Source organism: Equus caballus, chromosome 10, assembly GCF_041296265.1.
Source record: "Equus caballus isolate H_3958 breed thoroughbred chromosome 10, TB-T2T, whole genome shotgun sequence".
Taxonomy (NCBI): domain Eukaryota; kingdom Metazoa; phylum Chordata; class Mammalia; order Perissodactyla; family Equidae; genus Equus; species Equus caballus.
In genome coordinates, this window is record NC_091693.1 from 3,475,515 (window position 1) to 3,492,714 (window position 17,200).

The 17,200-nt window shown below is 53.9% G+C and overlaps 2 long non-coding RNA genes across 3 annotated transcripts in view; one reads left to right on the forward strand and one right to left on the reverse strand.

Annotated features, from left to right (window-relative positions):
• The window catches only part of LOC138915692 (uncharacterized), a 170,535-nt gene that overhangs the window by 26,157 nt on the left and 127,178 nt on the right, over positions 1-17,200 (reverse strand). For both annotated transcript variants that reach the window (XR_011421806.1, XR_011421805.1), the window contains exon 7: positions 11,392-11,503. This is a non-coding gene — a long non-coding RNA (uncharacterized lncRNA). The remainder of the gene's footprint in view (positions 1-11,391; positions 11,504-17,200) is intronic.
• On the forward strand, positions 619-7,776 carry LOC138915693 (uncharacterized). Its single transcript, XR_011421807.1, has 2 exons — positions 619-756; positions 5,698-7,776. It is a non-coding gene; the product is annotated as an uncharacterized lncRNA (long non-coding RNA).

Genomic DNA, 17,200 nt, shown 5'->3' on the forward strand with positions numbered 1-17,200 from the left:
AATCCTCGCTTCCTTACTGTTCCAGCTAGACCGTAAACCCCAGGAGGGCAAGAACTTTGACTCACTCAGGTCGAACCCCAAGCACCAAGAATTTTTCCTGGCACATAAGTGTATGTAATAAGTATTTGCGGAATAAATGACCTGGCATAACAAACCCTTACATCACACGTTTTGTGTGCCAAGCGCTTCTAAGCATTCCTTGAAAATAATGGCCCCTCTCACCCTGACAGCAGCCCTAGGATGTCAGTTACATTCTGGCACTGCACCCTTTCACAGATGGGGAAACTGAGGCACGGAGCAGCTCAGCCATTTGCCCACGGTCACACGACTAGGCGGTCCGGCTACAGAGTCCTTGACCCCGCAGCCAACGTTTGGTTGGGACAGGTTGCCCAGGGCCTGGTCACTAGTCCCAATCCCCTGCCCGAGCCGGAAATGCTCCATACCCGCCGCCCCTCCGGGGGTAGGGGCGCAGCGCTTTGTCTGGTTAGGAGCTAAGCAGCCTGATCCAAAGTCTTCTTTCCTCAAAGTCGTTGACTTCAGCTGAAACTCGGAGCGAGGTGCCGGAGGGCGGGATTGGTTCCCTAACAGGTCCGCCGCCGCGCGCAGCAGGAGGAGCTCGCCGCTCAGGCCGCGCGTCTGCGAACCGCGCGGGATGCGTGTCGCCGTGAGAGAAGATGGCGTTAAAGAAACGCATTTGCCATTTATTCTGTTAGACACCGCTGTCATCGAACTCGACGGGCCTCGACAATGCAAAAGGTAGCTTTTCTCATTTGTTTCTAAACCAGCCAACGTAGCCCATTCCCCCGCCTTGCTCTCTGGGCATCCCCAACAGGGAGCCACCCGGGAGCCGCTTGGACCTGCAAACCACACACCCCGCCCCGGCCTGGCCCCTTCCGGCCCTGCTGGCAGCCCGCACACTGGCCTGTTGGAAACGTTTGCAGTTCCGGAGACGTCGTGAGAATGGAAGGCAGGCTTCTGGGGAGCCGGCCCCTCTGTGAAAGGAGAGGCCCCAAAGCAGCGCGTTTGTCCCTGAGGTGCATGCCCCCTCCCCGCTTTACTCTGGCTTCTCCTTTCATGCCACTTGTTCAAAGAGGCACCCAGGAGGTGTCAAGTCCCCTAACATCCAGGAAGGCCCAGGAAACCAGCACAGTCCATTTTCTCCGAGCAAATTTTAGTTTATCAGGCTTGTAAAATGTCAGAGCCAAAAAAATCAAACCATTTTGGAGAAGCTTTGTTTGAATAAATACATCGTTTGAGAATGGGCTGGCCCACTTCACCCACTGGTGCAACTCCCTGCCCAGGGACAAGGTAGAAGACATGGTCACCAGAAAACAGCCTGGCCCCAAGAAAGACCAGCTCATACTGATGAAAGAAGCCCAGTTTTCATACCACTATCTTTCTCACTGTTAAGTAACACGTTGTGTTTCTGGGCTTATACATCAGTCTTACGACCTTGACTAATGTGAGTCTAGACCTAAAAGAAAGATCCATTCTCAGAATCTGAATAAACTCCATTTTCTGGATTTGCGAGGTTGAGAATCCAGCCTGGAGCTGTGATTAGGTTACCAGCTAACAAATGTCACCTGGCGGAGGCTGCCTCTGGTAAGTGTCCCTCCTGCCCCACCAGGCCCCAGTAAAGCTCCTTCCTGAGCGGAGAATGCAGGCAAGCTTACTCATCAACTACAACCTGGAGCAGTGACTCTCGCCCCTGGCTGCTCATGGAATCAGCAGGGTCGGACCCCAGAGACTCTAAGTTCATTTGTCTGGGGTGCACTTGGGCATTGGGGTTTTCCAGATAGTTCCGCTGTGCACTGGGAACCACTGGCTGGACCTGAGGGCCTTAGGTCCCTCATATCTGCAGAGAAACTCTCTGCGATAAGGAGCAGAGGGTGGGGGGAAGGAACATGCCACGGGAGGCCTGAGCAGAACCCTCTTGAGGGGGGGAATGACTTCCGCCCAGGGGAGAACCAGCCGGCCCTTCTCCACCACTTCCTCCCTGAGGTCTGCTGGGAGGGCCCCTCCTCACGAGTCAGGCGTCTGTGTCAGCCACCAAGATAACAGCTCGCCCCGGCTGAAGCTTGTAGCCACCTTGGGATGCCACTTAGGGCCTGTAATTAGAATTCACTGTGACTGCGGTAACACGGGGCCTACCCACAGCCCAGGACCCCCCGGCATCGGCTTTAGCCCAGTGATTTAAAACCTTTGTGGACAGATTCGCCACACCTAGCATGCATCTCCTGGGGGCTGACCCCTGTGATGTCCACCCAGGGGGAATTGAATTACAGCCTCAGATACAAGACTGAGAAGTGGCGGGGGGAAGCTGCAATTATGCACGGACCTGGATGGGCCATCTGAGGAGAGGGCGACCGGGGAAGCTAACGCTGCCTCCCCTTAGTCCTGCAAGTCTCCTTGCAGAAACCCATCACAGCACCCACCCGGCAGAGAAGCCGCCTGCACTGCTTGGAGCAACGCGAGGGGGCAGCTTCCTCGTGACCCTCTCTCCTGATGCCCGAGTCGAGACGGCATAATTAGTCTCCACTTTCACAAGTAATAACTACACTCAAATTAAAAATACGCTGTACCACTCATTTTACCCCTGCATGTATCACAACACATAAGTACACATCCACTGTCTTCTGCTCATCATTTCCTTTATTTTCTCATGTTGGTCAACAGGGTAAATAAGCATCTTCCTATGTATCTCAATATCATTAATATTCTTTCAAATGTATAGGTTCTCATTTAAGATTGAATGAGGGCTATTGCCTATGGCAGTGGAAACAACTGGAAAATTTGTGAATTATATGCCTGGTTTGCTTCTATTTGCCAAGCTAAATATTGAAGAAAGCCCTTGTCATGAACACTCAAAAGTTTTTAGTAAGCTTAACAACCCCATGAGAATAATTGTGGAAATAATACCAAATGTGGAATCAGGAGACGTCGGTTTGAGTCCCAGCTACCGCATAGAACTGCTCCATGACCGGCCGTCGACAGCTCCTGGGTGTCAGCCTCCTCGGTGAACGGGGAGCCCAAGCCTGCCTCAGTGGAGAGAGGCTGCAGGAGGCGCGGAGCAACAGGACCTGAAGTCATCCCAGATGCAGCCACAGAGAGGAGTGTGGGCTCGGTGAAGGGCGGAAACAGGGATGGTGGGGCCCCAGAGGGACCAGGGAGGAGCAGTGTTCCCAGAGCCCAGCACACACCGGAACCTCAGAGGAAGGCCCCCTGACAAGAGCTGAAGCCCGGGGTGCCCCGAAGCAGCGAGTGCCGAGACAGCAAGCCCACCTCGTTCTGCCTCCTGCCTCTCATTTCCTCTTGGGGCTTCCGATGGCCGAGTCCAGTCAGAATCAGCCAGGGAGGGCAGCCCACAGAGCCAGCCTCCAGGGCACAGGGAAGGGCAGAGACAGCTGGGGACGGGTGGGGTGGGGGCAATAACCAGCACAGAGGCCTCTGCAGGGTCAAAGTCCCCATTCAGCCCCAGGTTGAAAAACATGGTACTTTCTGAAACGAGTTTTCAAAACGCCTTAGAATTCAGCTCCCTCAACTGATGGGGCCCCAGACGCTACGTAAAGTGGACAAGCAGTTCTAGGCAGAGTGTTGGTGATAAACCCACCTTCAGAACGTTCACTATCCAAGAGAGCAAAGTTTAGCCTTAGATTAAAGAAGGTTATCCTCCTCCAGAGGGCTCCCCAGGTCCTTGCACAAGGCTCCCTCCAGGGCCCATTAAGCAGCCGGCTGGGTCCCTTTGCCCTGAGGTCAGAGGCAGGCAGCAGCTGCAGCAGAGAGAGGCCGGCAGAACGCCTGGGCGGGAGCGCTCGCGCGCGGGTCAGTCACCGGCCGCAGGGCCGCAGTCAGCACGCTGACCCTGTTTGGTCTTGACGCTCCAGTGTCAGTGGAGAAATGTGACATCTCGGGCAGTTTCTGCAGCACCACAAGGGACCAGCGTGCACCCGAAAGCTTGTTTCATCCTACGAGGCCTCAGGAAGGGCCCCAGTGAAGTCCTAGATCTGCCTGTAGTAGAACATCCTGATGTGGTCACTGGGCGCATCTCGCAGGGTTAATCCGGTCCCCGCCTCTGTTTGACAGATGAGGAAATTGAGAGCCAAAGAGCGGACGTAACTTGCTCAAGACCCCAGAGCAAGTCAGAGATGGGAGAACGCAGGCTTCCAGGCTCCTGGCCCAGTGCTCCTGATCCCCCAGCCAAGCAAGGTCCCCAGGAAAGTACCTGAGGATGAGGTCTCCAACACGCTGCAAAGAAGCCAACAGCACAGGCTCCAGAATCTGGCTGCTGGAGTCAAACCCCTGTTCCACCAGCTGTGTGAGTTTGGGCAACAGGCTGCAACTTTCTAAGCCTCAGTTTCTTCATCTGTAAAATGGGTACGAGAAAGTTTACCTCTTTTAGAGAGTCGTTAAAAGGATGAGAGGGAGCCTGTAAAGAGCTTGGTACAGAGTAAGCAATAAGAAGATTCCATCTTTGCCAGTTCGTCAGAATATCAATGTTAACAGCGTTTCCTCAGCCAGATGGAACAGCCGTCACTCACTGGGCTGTGGGGTCCACCTTGATGAGAGGACTCAGTGAGTCAGCTGAGAGCAAAGCTCCTGCCGTGCTTTCAAGAAGAGCGAATGCGCATTCTGGCACAGCGCTGGGGGCTGGGGTCGTGTGGCCCCGTGCATACACGGGCAGGATGGAGAGAAGCATGGATCGGCTGCTCCAGCTACTGGTCTGGCCTTGGGCCAGGCTGTGATACTGGGACCCCACGTGTCACCATCATCCAGGAGGCTAAATGGGGCCACAGTGGCTTTAAACACCAAAACTACAATGACCTGTAGTCCCACCGCCTTGATTCCGGCTCCCGGCTCCCTCCCCTGCCGTCCGCAAGGCAGCCTCAGTTCTCCCTAGAAGTCTTCAGCGGGAGCTTTCCAAACTCCCGGACCATTCCATCACCCGCTGCAGACACCACGCAGCAGCGGCCACCGGCCACCGCGTTGTGTTCTCCTCTCTTTCAGCAACCCTGGCCCATCAGTTTCCATGGTCGCTGCCTGGTGCTGTCTCTCCAGACCTCCAGGGGGCGCCAGCATGGCACCTGCTCCAGAGCTGAGGGAGGGAGCCGGGGTCTCAGCTGCTCCCTCTCACTCAGGCCCTGGGCTGTCTCCTTGCCGCTTCTCATCCTTCAACATCTCTGCAGATTATCCACCACCCCTCCTGCTCCCTTGGGGGCCTCCACCTTCCAGTGCACTTTGGGATCAGTTCCTACACTGGACAGTGGAACAGGCCCAGCTGCCCGGAGTCAAGGAACCATCATGGTGGAAGGCACCCAACATCCACTGAGGCCACGGCTAGGGAGCCCCGTTGGTCAGAGGACGCTGAATTTAGAAATTAAAGAAAAAGAATAAAATTGCTATTGCTTCTGGATGAAATATCCTGATAATCACAGGAAAGGAGAGCTTGGAACCATAATCATAATCATCTGTGGTCTTTGCCTGTGTAGACCTGGCCTAAGGCTTACATTTAAACCCATGGTGACTCTAAAAGCTACATGAGTAGTTCATTTCCCAACAAAACTGCCATACAGGGAGACAAATAATTTAAGTAGGGACAATGCTTCACCAGTATGCACATATTAAAAGTTTAAAATCACAACCCAGGGAAAGCCAGAGAGGGAAAGAAGGAAAAACAAACTTTTGTTTCGTTTCTTCTAGCTGGAAAGACCGCTGCGTTCTGAAGCTGTCCGAGGTCTGCCGGCCGGCGGAGCAAGGGAGTCAGAGGGAGTGACTGTCACAGAGGAAGTGTCGTGGTGCAAGCCCTTCCTCGGGGAGCAGAGGGGAAAATTTAGAGGAAGAGAGACGCAGCCGTAAATTCACAACTGGAAATCTACTGTCCGGTGGGTGCACTCCTCCCCCAGCAAAGCAATCGGACGCTTATTGACAGCAGACTGATGGAAGCGAGATCTCATTTCTAAGCCGGGGAGCACTGCAGCCCTCTCACGTGATGCTATATTTTCTGAGCATTTCACCAGACGTTCCCCCCAGAATCAATGTATGGGTTATAGATTATTGATCACGAAGGACCCAGACCGCAGCCTGTCTTCCAGCGTCAGAACGAGGGCTATTGTTCTCCGTCCCATGCTTTTAATCAGGAGTTATCATACATTTTCAGACGTGGAGCAATTATTCATAGTCAAGTTATCCTACTCAAGCTTATCAAGAATTTAAACTGAAAAATATGTACATGTGCCTTCCTGTGGCAGCTCTCTAGACTCAAGAGGAAAGTCAGAAAAACATTACTGGTCCAAGAGCAAACTCCGAACCACCGGCTTCCGATGCTCTCTCCCCGGTACAGGGCGGTTTCGACGAGACTAATATCGCCATTCTGTGAACCTGCCAGCAGATAGAAGTTACCACATTATTGTGGTCTGTTTCTGAGGACAAATAAAGTATGCTGCTCTCCAGTGTTCTGCAGAGCATGCCACGCTATAGACAGAAGTGTTTCAAGTCAACACAATATGAAAAAATTCAAAATAAAATGAAAAGTGTCTGAAAACAAACCAACATAAATATACAGCAGTCCTGTTAATTATGATTATTTATGATCATAAGAACTGGCATCATTACTGTGGTTTCCTTTCCAAAATTTCACAAACTTGTTACTATACAGCAGTTTCGGAGTTCTATAGGCTCAGAGAGGTGGCGCACTCGAGGCAAAAGTCATTTGGGGCAGGAATGGCGGATGTCCCTGGAGCAAGGACCTGCTTGCACACGTGCGTGCACGTGCGTGATGCCGACACACAATAAAACCCGCCTGGCCCCGCCAGTGCCCTCCACATGAAACCACTGGTAACGCATCACAGATGTCTCTGATGAGCACCGCCGATCTATTAGACAAGGTGCTCCAGTTGCCTACAAGGGGCCTGAAGAATGATCCAGAAATACACCCCCTGGGGGGAACAGCCTATGGAACAGCACCGACAGCACTGAATATTTCATCAGAAGGACAGGACTTTTCTCTTCCCGGTCCCCCTCCTCCATCGCCCTGCCTGCCACTTCCCCCCTCCTTCCCGATTTTTTCTCCACTCACTTGACAACTAGTCACGGCCACATCACTGCCGTCCTGCTGTCCTTGCAAGCTGACCTCTGTAGTGTGCGGTGCCCAGTGGTCATGCTGTCCTCGTCTCTCGCCAACCACATCTGACAGGAGACAAGGCGATCATGGCAGCGGCTCCTGGCACCTGAGACGCCCTGGGACTACACAGGTAAACCAGGGGAGGCCGTGTTGTCTCCAGACTAACAACGGAGGGGAAGACATGACATCTCCAGCCAGGAGCCCAGGTCCGCATATTCAAAAGGTTCATCATGCGAGTGATGAAGGCAGCCCTCTCAGCCTTCCCGGATGAGGCAGGAGGGGGTTGGGAGGAGCACCTGGCCCTGCCTCAGTCAGGGAAGAAGAGAGGCACAGGTGGAACAGGGCAGCGAGGGCACCTCGGGCCGGGGCCGGGGGTCCCAGCCCCACGGGCTCCCGGAGCCCCTCCCAGGCAGGCTCCAGACCCCAAAGACGCCGTAGCCACACGGGCAGCTGAGAGGCCAGCTCTTCCTCAGGGCCACACCCGCCCAGCGACAAGACCCAAGGAGTCAGGTTTTTCCGTCGAAAGGGAGATGGTTTCTTTAAAAATGACATGGTGGTTTTGAGTTGCTGTATTCTCTTGCAACTCCTTTTTGGTGAAGTGTCAGAGTGGAGAAAAACATGAAGTATTTTGACTGAAATAAATGCTTTCATGGAAAACAGAGAGCCCTCGAGGGTATTCTAAGACTTGAAGAACGTCATACTATTTTAAGCAGGTGACAGTAATGTCATTGTCTGAGGGGTTAGGGCGTTTTCTCGAGACTTACCAGAGGCGAGAGTAAGTCTGCTTCGAATAGAGCAAGCAAGGAAACGTGCCTCCTGGTCTCTTGCTCAATGGTCCGAGGTCGGCCGCCGTGGCTGCGGCTCCTGCTTTTCGAGGAAAGCAGCCAGTGCCATTAGGGAAAGAGCATTTGCTGGCTCTCTCCAGCAGAAACCAAATCAAGGGCAACAGCACTCTTCCAATCACTCAGACTTTTCCCACTTTCATTACACCAACCGTGTGAACGTGGCTGCAATTCTTTCATCCAAAAGCCTACCTGTGGTTATCGTGGCCGGGGGAGGTCCTGGGCAACCCCAGACAGCACATTTCCTCTACCCTGCAGCTGGAAGCTTCCTTCAGGCTGCCCCTCCTGTTGATTGTCCTTTTCTGCTTTGGTCGTACCGAACGGTCATTAAAAGTTGGCAGCATCTGGCTGCGGCCTCCTAGAACCACGGGCCCTGACGGAAACCTTTCCTTTTTATAATGACACAGCACTGAAATATACGCAAAGCAGTCTTACAGAAAATTTGTTAAAAGACCCCACTAGGACAAGGGCTGCTCACCAGCTTCCTCTTCACCCCGAGCTGCGTGCTTCTTCGTGCCATCGTGTAGGTGTTCCACAATGGCTCTTGGGACGGTGGGAGTCTTGTGGCAGCCCGGCTCTCTCGGGTACCACAGTGAGGCCAGGCGCCCTCCTGCTCCAGCAATGCAGCTGATGAAGATGCAGCCTCTGCAGGAGTGTCCCCATTCCCATGTCCCCACCCCCACTTCCCATGCACAGCTGCAGCTTATCTCACGAGGAAAAAGTGCGCCGTCCCCTCCCGGAGCCCTGCCGCCACGCCGGGGGCCACCAGGAGCAGAGGGGAAAGAAAAGGGAGGTGACTTAGCTGCACCCTCATGCCCCTGGAGTCAGGAGAGCACCCAGAAGACAACGGGGACAGGCTGGGCAGTGGTCCAGGAGCATCCTCGGCCCACGAAGCTGCCGCTGCTGCGGTAGAACCTAAAATTCCTGGGGCAAAAAGCAGGCCGGAATGCCCTTGCGGGGAAAGCCACCCCTCCTTGATTGAGTACCACTGACCACCCTCCTGGCACGTCCAGCGCCCTGGAACCCATTCCCACCCAGGCCGGCCCAGCTCCTGTTTGACTGACGGACAAATCCCTTAAATGGATTCATGTCAACAGGCTGTAACTCTAAGTCCCTCAAGGGGTCGTTGCCGAACTGGATGCCCCTAGGCATCCCCTGTGAGGCAGAGCAGCCCCCCTCCCAGTCAGAGCCCCTCGGGCAGCAATCCCTCCAGCCTGGAGGTGGATCTCTGCTCCTTCCCTGGAGCCCGAGATGCCGCCATCTGCTTGCCCACAGGAACCATGTCATGGAAACTACCAACGTCTATAGCCCCTAGGGCCTCCCCCTGTGCGCTGAGGGGCTCACTCTAAGAGGGGCAGGCGGAACTCGAGATCTTGCACCTTCTGCCCTTCCCCTTCTGGAAAGCTCATTCTGGGGTGACACTCACCAGGTGGGTGGGAAGTGGGTGGGGCCATTAGAACCATCTCATATTTGACTTTTTGGTTTTCTTCCCCTTTTTTGGTTTGTTATACTTTGTTTCTTTGTTGGGTTGGCTCTTTGTTTTGGGGTGGGGGCACTTCTGTGGTCTGACTATGTACAGTTAGCAGCTTGGCGCTTATAGTTCTTTGCAGTCCACAGGCCCCTGACTTGTGCCCTCGCACCCTGTGAAGTGCACCCACCGATGAGGGAAAGTTTAGAGCAGATTTTCTGGACCTGGGCACTGTGGACATTTTGGCCCTGATAAGAGTTTGTTGTGCGGAGTCCTTCTGCGCATCGTAGCTGTTTTCCCAGCATCCCTGGCCCCTGCCCATCCAGTAGGCCAGCCTGGGCGTAGTCTCACGGTGCCGGCCAAGGCGGAAGCATGGCTGAGCCCAATCGAAAAGTGTTTTTCATGCTGCTGCTTCTGTCTTGTTTCTTAACACCCTTTGGCCAGAGCAAGTCACAGGATGGATCCCAGACTCAGGGCCACAGCAGTGATGCAACGGGGCATGACACAGGGTGAGGACTTAGCCACTTATGCCATCAGTCTGCCATGGATGGCCCTAGACGCTTGGCTTACATAACCAGAAAGACGGAGCAGTGTTTTCCTGACGTGGGCAAAGGGAGGAGCGCATTGGAGACTTCAGGAATTCTCTTTGGGCTTGGGGATACGTCAGGCAGGTCGAGGCTCCCAAAAGCACTCAGTGAGGTCTCGTGGGAGCTGCCCAACGCCTTGTGGGCACTTTTTCTTTTCTAATTTTAATAAAATTCACCAAGCTGGAGTTCCAAGTCCCAAGACCATGAAACCTTTTCATGATGATGATGCCAGTGAGCCTGCTTCTGGGTGACAAGGTGGCAGAGAGCAGCTCTGCCCAGTGCCAAGCTGGCACCACCCGCTGCCCAGGTGTGGGTGCTTGTCATTTACCAGACAGCCCTCCTCCCTCGGCTGTGCCCACCCTTCTGTCTCCACTGCGGAGTGAACCCGAGCTCCCAGCTACTCTCAGAGACTCTCTGATTTTATGCTGATCGTTAACTAAGAATATTTCTCTCCAGAGATTTATTACATTAATGAGCTCTGAAATTACTCATAGCAATTAAGTATATTGTTTTTAAACTCTTCAGAAATCATCAAAACACATTGGTTGTTTTTCAGGGAACCATAGGTAAGGGGTGCAGCTGGTGCCCAGACAGACCCAGCCACCAGCTCCCCTCCTGAGGGCTGCGGGCGCTTCTGGCCCCCGGCCTCCCCAAGGTGGAGGGTCTGCCCAGCTGAAGGGAGCTACATGTCCCATAGTAGTGGGACTTTTTCTCAAGAAAGACTGGACTCTGAGTCTAAGCAGCCAAGCTTCAGACGGCTCTGTTCCCGGGACCATTAGGAAGGTTGGGGACTTCTGCCCCCCGCCCCCACACACACATACAAGAAGCAGAATGAGAGCTGAAGGCCTCACATCCTGCTTAAGGAGGCCTCTCCTTCCCAGCAGCTGGGGGTCACTGCTTCTCCCTGCATCCCTTGCCTCCACGGGGTCCCACCCCACCTGACACAGACCCGTCTCGGATTCTGCCCGCAGGTTCCCCACAGCACAGACCCACTAACGCAGCCAGCCTGGGTCTTCAGAGGCGGCCCCTGAATCACGCTCAGTCCTCCTCAACAAGTCATTCATTACACTCACCATCACAAGCCCACTCCAAGGCCAGATGGTACAGGGCAGGGGTCAAGAGCAAGCTCTCAGACATCAAGCTGCCAGGATTCAAACACAGAGCATGGCACTCAGCTGCCGCGTATAAGGCCTCGATTAGAGCAGCGTACAGCACAGAACATGGGTCTTCCTAAATACATGTGAACTCCTTGCAATTACATTTCAGGGATTGGCCCACATTGTCTCATGTCGTTTTCACCACTATGAGATGGGCACCATCATTATTCCCCATCTTACAAATAAAGAAACTGAGACACACAGAGGTGAAGTGACTTACGCAAGTCTGCCGTGGGCTTGGGGGTTTGTGCCTCTCCAGATCCTCTCTCCGCACAGAGACTGCCCCTCCACGGCGTCCTGGGCCTCCAGCCGGGTTCAGCCGTTGGGAGCCCCTGTAAGAGGTGAGGGGTGGGGAGAGAGAGGCGGGGTCGTCATTCTCCCTGCTTCCCCTGGTGGGGATGCTAGTGCTGGTGACCTGCTCCGTGCAGCTCTCTCTGTCTTTGGCTCCAAGCTGCTCTGTCCCTTAGCACTCAGGCCAGGGCAGCCCCCACCGCCCCGCACCACGGACTCCTAACCCTCACCCACTCCATTTGGCCCTTTCGTTAAACCCTTCTCCACGGGCCCCTGTGAGGGTTCCATCTGCTCCCTGCTGGGCCCCAAGCTCCCGAATCTGTCCCTAACCACTTCTCTACACAGCCAGTCCTGGGGCCCAGAAAATAAGAATTTGGACAGAGGGGAGAAAGAAAATCATCGGCACATTTTTCACTTTTGAGGCTAAAATGAAGACTGGAAACGTCCCAACGTTTTGAGCCCTTTGGCTGGCCTTCGTCCAGCTTGTGGGTGGATGATGAGGAAGGAGAGAGGAGCCCCGTCATGACCACCAACGTGGACCCTGGTGGCCCATGGATGTGGGCAGAGCCCTGACTGCCTAGGTGCAGCCAAAGACAGTCCACACCTCCTCTCAGCTCTGCTGTAAGCTGTGCAGCCCACGAGGGGGCCAACAGTGTGCACACAAGAAGGGGGAGACTCAACCCCCCGGAGCTGGGGAACAACTCAGCAGCAAGCCCTTCCTGAAACACCACCTGCAGGGACACTAGCTGCCTTTCCAGAGGAAGACTCTGAGCTCCAAATTCAGCTGAGTGTGGCCCTGGTCACTCCAGGCCCAGGAGTGCCAGAGGGAGCTGGGCTGGGACGGGGAGAGGCCACTTCCTCCCCAGCCCCAACCCGGCCCCACCCCCGCAGACCCCACCCACTGCACTGTGCTGGAGCTCTCCAGCATGACAGTGCCCTGAGTGAGGTCACTGAGGTCACAGGACGGGGTAAATGGAATGGGAGTGACTCCAAGTGATTTCCTTGTGTCTTTGCTTCCCTCTCCATCAGGCCCTGGCATCCACCACACCACCTTCAGGGTGACATCAGTTGCCTCGATGCGTGTACTTAAGTCTCTAGCACCGCTAGGGGCTGAGCCCAGACCCCTTTCCTCCGAGACGCTGGGCCAGGAAGTCCTCACTGAGTCCGCCCAGCCCTGCTAAGGCGCCTCTTGTGCGTCGTCGCCCACAAGGCCCCGTGCAGGAGGAGACCGAGCCTTCCTAAGCTCGCCCAGTCCCATCCCATGTCCCAGGCTCGCAGGCTGCGCTCAGCCCGCGCTCTGGAAACACTGGCTGGCAGTTCCAAAAAGCAGTCCAAACAAAGAAAATGGCAGATTATCCAGGCTACAAGGGACATCAGAGACCATCTGGGCCTGTGACACCTGGGGAAACTGACACACGCCAGGGAACGACTTAGGCAAAGAGCCTGACGCAAAACCAGGAGGTCCGGCTCCCAGCCTGGGGCTCCCCGAGCCGTTGCAGACGCACTGCAGCCTGTGTGCACCCACTCCCACTTCTAAATTGCCCCCTTTAGCCCCACGGGAACAGTCAACCTGAGGATGCTCCATGCCTTCTGCCCTCTCAGAGCGGGAGAGGCCCCCTCTAGTACCAGACGCTCCGTGGCACCGAGACTTTTTTACGTTAAGTGATAACCAATGCTTGCTTCCACGACTTCCTCGAGGATTCGAACCCAGGGCCGGCTGCGGGTCCAGGGCGGCGTGCCACTCCATCGCGTTGGTAGGGTGGTAAATGTAAAAGGTAGCTTCCTTTAAAAAGTGTCTCTTAAAAAATAAAGCCCCCTAGAAGCTTAATGCCGAATGTATAGATTCCATCTCCTCCGCTCTCTACCGAGCACTCTGCGCCATCAAGTGAAATGGTTTTACTGTCCCTTAAGATTCACATAGAATAAGGCAATCACAAGAAGGTAGTGTTGAACTCCCCCAGAAGGGGACGGCTGGGCCTTGCTGGAGCGAGTCCTGAGGGCAGGAGCACTGGTTACTACACAGTGTCTCTGAGTCCCAGCCTTGGGAAGAACTGTTTGGGTTGCTATTGGGAGTGGGATATTTTCCAATTTTCAAAATGAAACCTTCGTTTTCAGGGTATTGCAAAATCCACGGGATCAAGGAGGCTTTTTAGTGCCCCCTCAGGGAGGTCGCCCTGGACGCCTAGTGCCAGTCACTGTGTCCCAAGCTGCACTCCTCGGAAGAGCCATTGAACTCAGTCTGTGACTGCAAGGCCAGCAAGAAACACTGTTGAGGAAAAGAGGGCCCGTCCATCCTCGGGCTCAGCTCCAGCCCTCTGCCCGCTTCCCTCCTGGCCCCAGGACCTAGATTCTGGATGACATCCACGCCCTCCCCACGTCACCTTCCCTCCCCCACCCCGGCCACACCTCCCACCTTGGAGCAGGTGTGTCTTCCTCGAGATGATCCCCTCACGGAGCCAAACAGCTCAAACCAGGCAGGACCGAGCATCGAACTGGGGGCGGCTCCGATCCCCAGGACCAGAACTAGCTAGAGTGGCCTGTCCAATGGAACCCTTCATGAAAAGGAGCTCACAAAGGCGCCACAGACAGACCCTGAGCCATGGCCAGGCTCACGGGCACCGCGATATGCCAGAAATAAAACTAAATTATATCACTTGTCAGCATTAAGAAAAATTTTCATCTCCGTTCTTCATTTGAAAAGCACTATATTTAATGAATGAGTACTGAGTCATGACATGTAAATGACTGAAATATAGGAATTATGCTGAGGTCAACTAACGTGTCTTTAAGCCATGAAATTAAGGGACGTGTTCATGCCTGTGTATGGTGCAACTGCCAGTCATTGCGGTCCTCTGCGAGGCCGCCCCCGAGCCCTAGGGAGTGGTGGGCAGCTCTCCACGGAGCTGATGAAGCTTCTACGCAAACCCTCGTCTGATCGAGATGCAGGAAGCTCGCTGAGTGCTTTGCCCGGGCGCGGTGAGACTGCAGACTCTGCGTATCCGATGGGGCGTTGCTGGTCCCGCTCCATCCCAAAGGAGCATTGTGTAGATTTATCACTGACGCAAGGTGGGCATTGTCTCCCTCGGTGCGTCCAAAATGGTGGCCCATCCAGCGTGTGCATCCGACGGCTCTTTCTCAATGGCATTGCTCGCCTTCAATTTCTCCAAGAAAATTAAGATGCTTCAAAGCCTGAACTTGGCAAGTTCGGATGGAAGATGACGGAGAAAAAGGTAGGAGATGCCGAGATCCACAGGGAGCCCAAGACGAGAAAAGCTCTGGTGGGGACCGTCTTCCAAGGACTCCACACTTCCAGGCTGAGTGGGTGTGTTTCAGTTGTTCCATCCTGCAGCCCTCTTCAATTTTTTGGTGGAAACAATGCTTTTGAATTTCCTTTGGTGAAGGGCTCCCATCTGTTCTCAGTCATGAAATTTGAATGGGGTTGACTCCCACAGGCAGCACCAAGGTTGGACACTAATCGTCCTAAGGCAATCGATATATGCCTTTACGCTGACCACTGGAATTAATGACCCAATTCTGGCCAAGTAGTTGAAGATCGTGTGTAGATGCAAAGCTTGCAATGCCAGACACATTTGCATTCATGAAAGGAGGGCTTAGAGCTATTGGGAGAGGGAGGTAATATGGTGTGGAAGCTGATGATGAAGCCAATACTAAGACGGCTCTTGGTGCTAGCCCATAATCTGCTGGATCAAACCCCATCTGAAGCAGAACTAACTTGGAACTTTTTTTTTTTTTTACAAAAGCCAAAACATTTTCCCTCTTGTTTAATTCAGTAAGAGTTTTTTTTTTTTTTTCATGACACGCAGTGGTGGTCTTCATGACACGCAGTGGTGGTCTTCGTGGCATGCAGTGGCGGTCTTCGTGGCATGCAGTGTTTCTAGAATGGAGAAGGTCCTTTCCAGAATCCTGTGTCCTGGAGTGCAGACACGCTTTCTGATCCCCTCCCTCCGACACATATAAAGATGGCTGAACTCCAAGTAACTGCTCCACAAGAGCTGAGAACAGCAGTGAGGAGAGGCAGCTGTGTTGGTCCCAAGGACAGGGAGCTCATGGCTTCCAGAGAGTGGGGACCCTGGCTTACGGCCTTGCAGACTAACCCACTGTTTGTGACTGACCTCTGTTCCTATTCGTCAAACCCAAGGCCACCTTAATCCTTAATATTTGGAAATTACCTCTGCCTTGAACTAGCAAAGCCTGGCGCTGGTTAACTGCCCTCTGCCAGCCAGACTCGCGGCTTCCCTGGGAATGTGCTGGGGACGTGTGTGTAGAGCACATGGAAAGGGCCCCCACCCAAGTTCTCAGCAAAGAGGTTGCAGAGCCCCCGGGATCCCATCGCACACGAGGCCGCTGCAGCCTTGCGACACCAAAGGCTTGCAAACAAGGGGAAGGTGAGCGACGTGGCGGAGGAGCCTGGTGCCCTGCTTGCTCAGCTGCAGCCCAGGGGCCAGAGAGGGGCTGAGGAGGGCTGCTCTGTCATTTCTCTCTTTCCATCATTCCAACCAGGTGCAAACATGAATCCTAAGTTCTGTGTCGGGGGAAAGGGCCTTCAATGTCATCTCCTCTGTCCTCTGACGTGATGTTGATTTCCTCCCCAACCTCTCCTACAAGTGGTCACATAGCCTATGTTGAATACCTCTGGCTGATGGAGAACTCACTCCCCACCTCCCTTGGAGGCAATACCATCCGTGGTCGGTGCTCAAAGTCTCAATTTCCCTTGTTCTGGGCGTGTATCCATAGCTCTGAAGTTCCCACCCCTTGGGGCTGCTCAGAACTCTCTGCCCCCTCTTCCTTTGGAAGCTCATGAAATATGGGAAGCCAGAAATCACGGTCCTTCTGGGTACTCATATGGCTGGATTAAATGTTCCCTATTCATTTCTCACATAGCCTTGGTCCTATGTATCTAAACCTCTCCCAGTCTTTCCTGATCACAATACTTTCCACAGTCCTTTTCAGGATGGTAGGAGAGAGCGCCTTCCTATCACCTCCGTTGTTCTTTACACTATACTCCCATTAATGCAACCACAATTGCACTGTGGTTGGAGAGACCTATAGTAGGGTCAGACCAATGGAATTTCCCTCATCGTTTTTCCACAAAGATAACATATGACCTGCTTGTATGTTTCAAATGCCATCGGTGACAATAAAGCCCTGTTCCTTGCTTTATTCTAATTTTATAATGTCCCCTGCCCCTAGCATCTTGAGCTGGTGAGAAAGCACATTTCTTCCTCGTTGTAAGTTAGGAGCACACCAGCATCCATGTCACGGGGGGCGAGGGGAGCATCTCTCAGCTTTGGAGATGAATGAGTAAGTAAAACTGAAGGCTCCCAAATTGAAGCTGATCTATGTGGGCCACCCTCTGCTAATTGTCACCCGGCGATTTTGCTTCCACTAGTCACGTGACAAGTGACAGCCACAGACATTGATGGATTCTGACCCGGACTAGAAATCTGGTGTCTAAAAAAGAGAGAGAAGAAAGGAAGAAGGAGATGATGAAGTCAGCGGCCCAGCGTGAGGAGAAGGGAACGGGAACAGGGGCGTCACTGACAGCTCAAGCTGAGGAGGAAAATTAGGGACGAAAGCCCGCCCCACCGCCGTATGTGGCGAGGCGGCCGGGACAGCTGCAAGAAATATCTCCCGCCGGATTGCTTGGCCAGAGCTGTGATCCATGCCCGCGTGCGGCTATCAATAACCCCACGTGATTAATGCTAATGATTTATGTT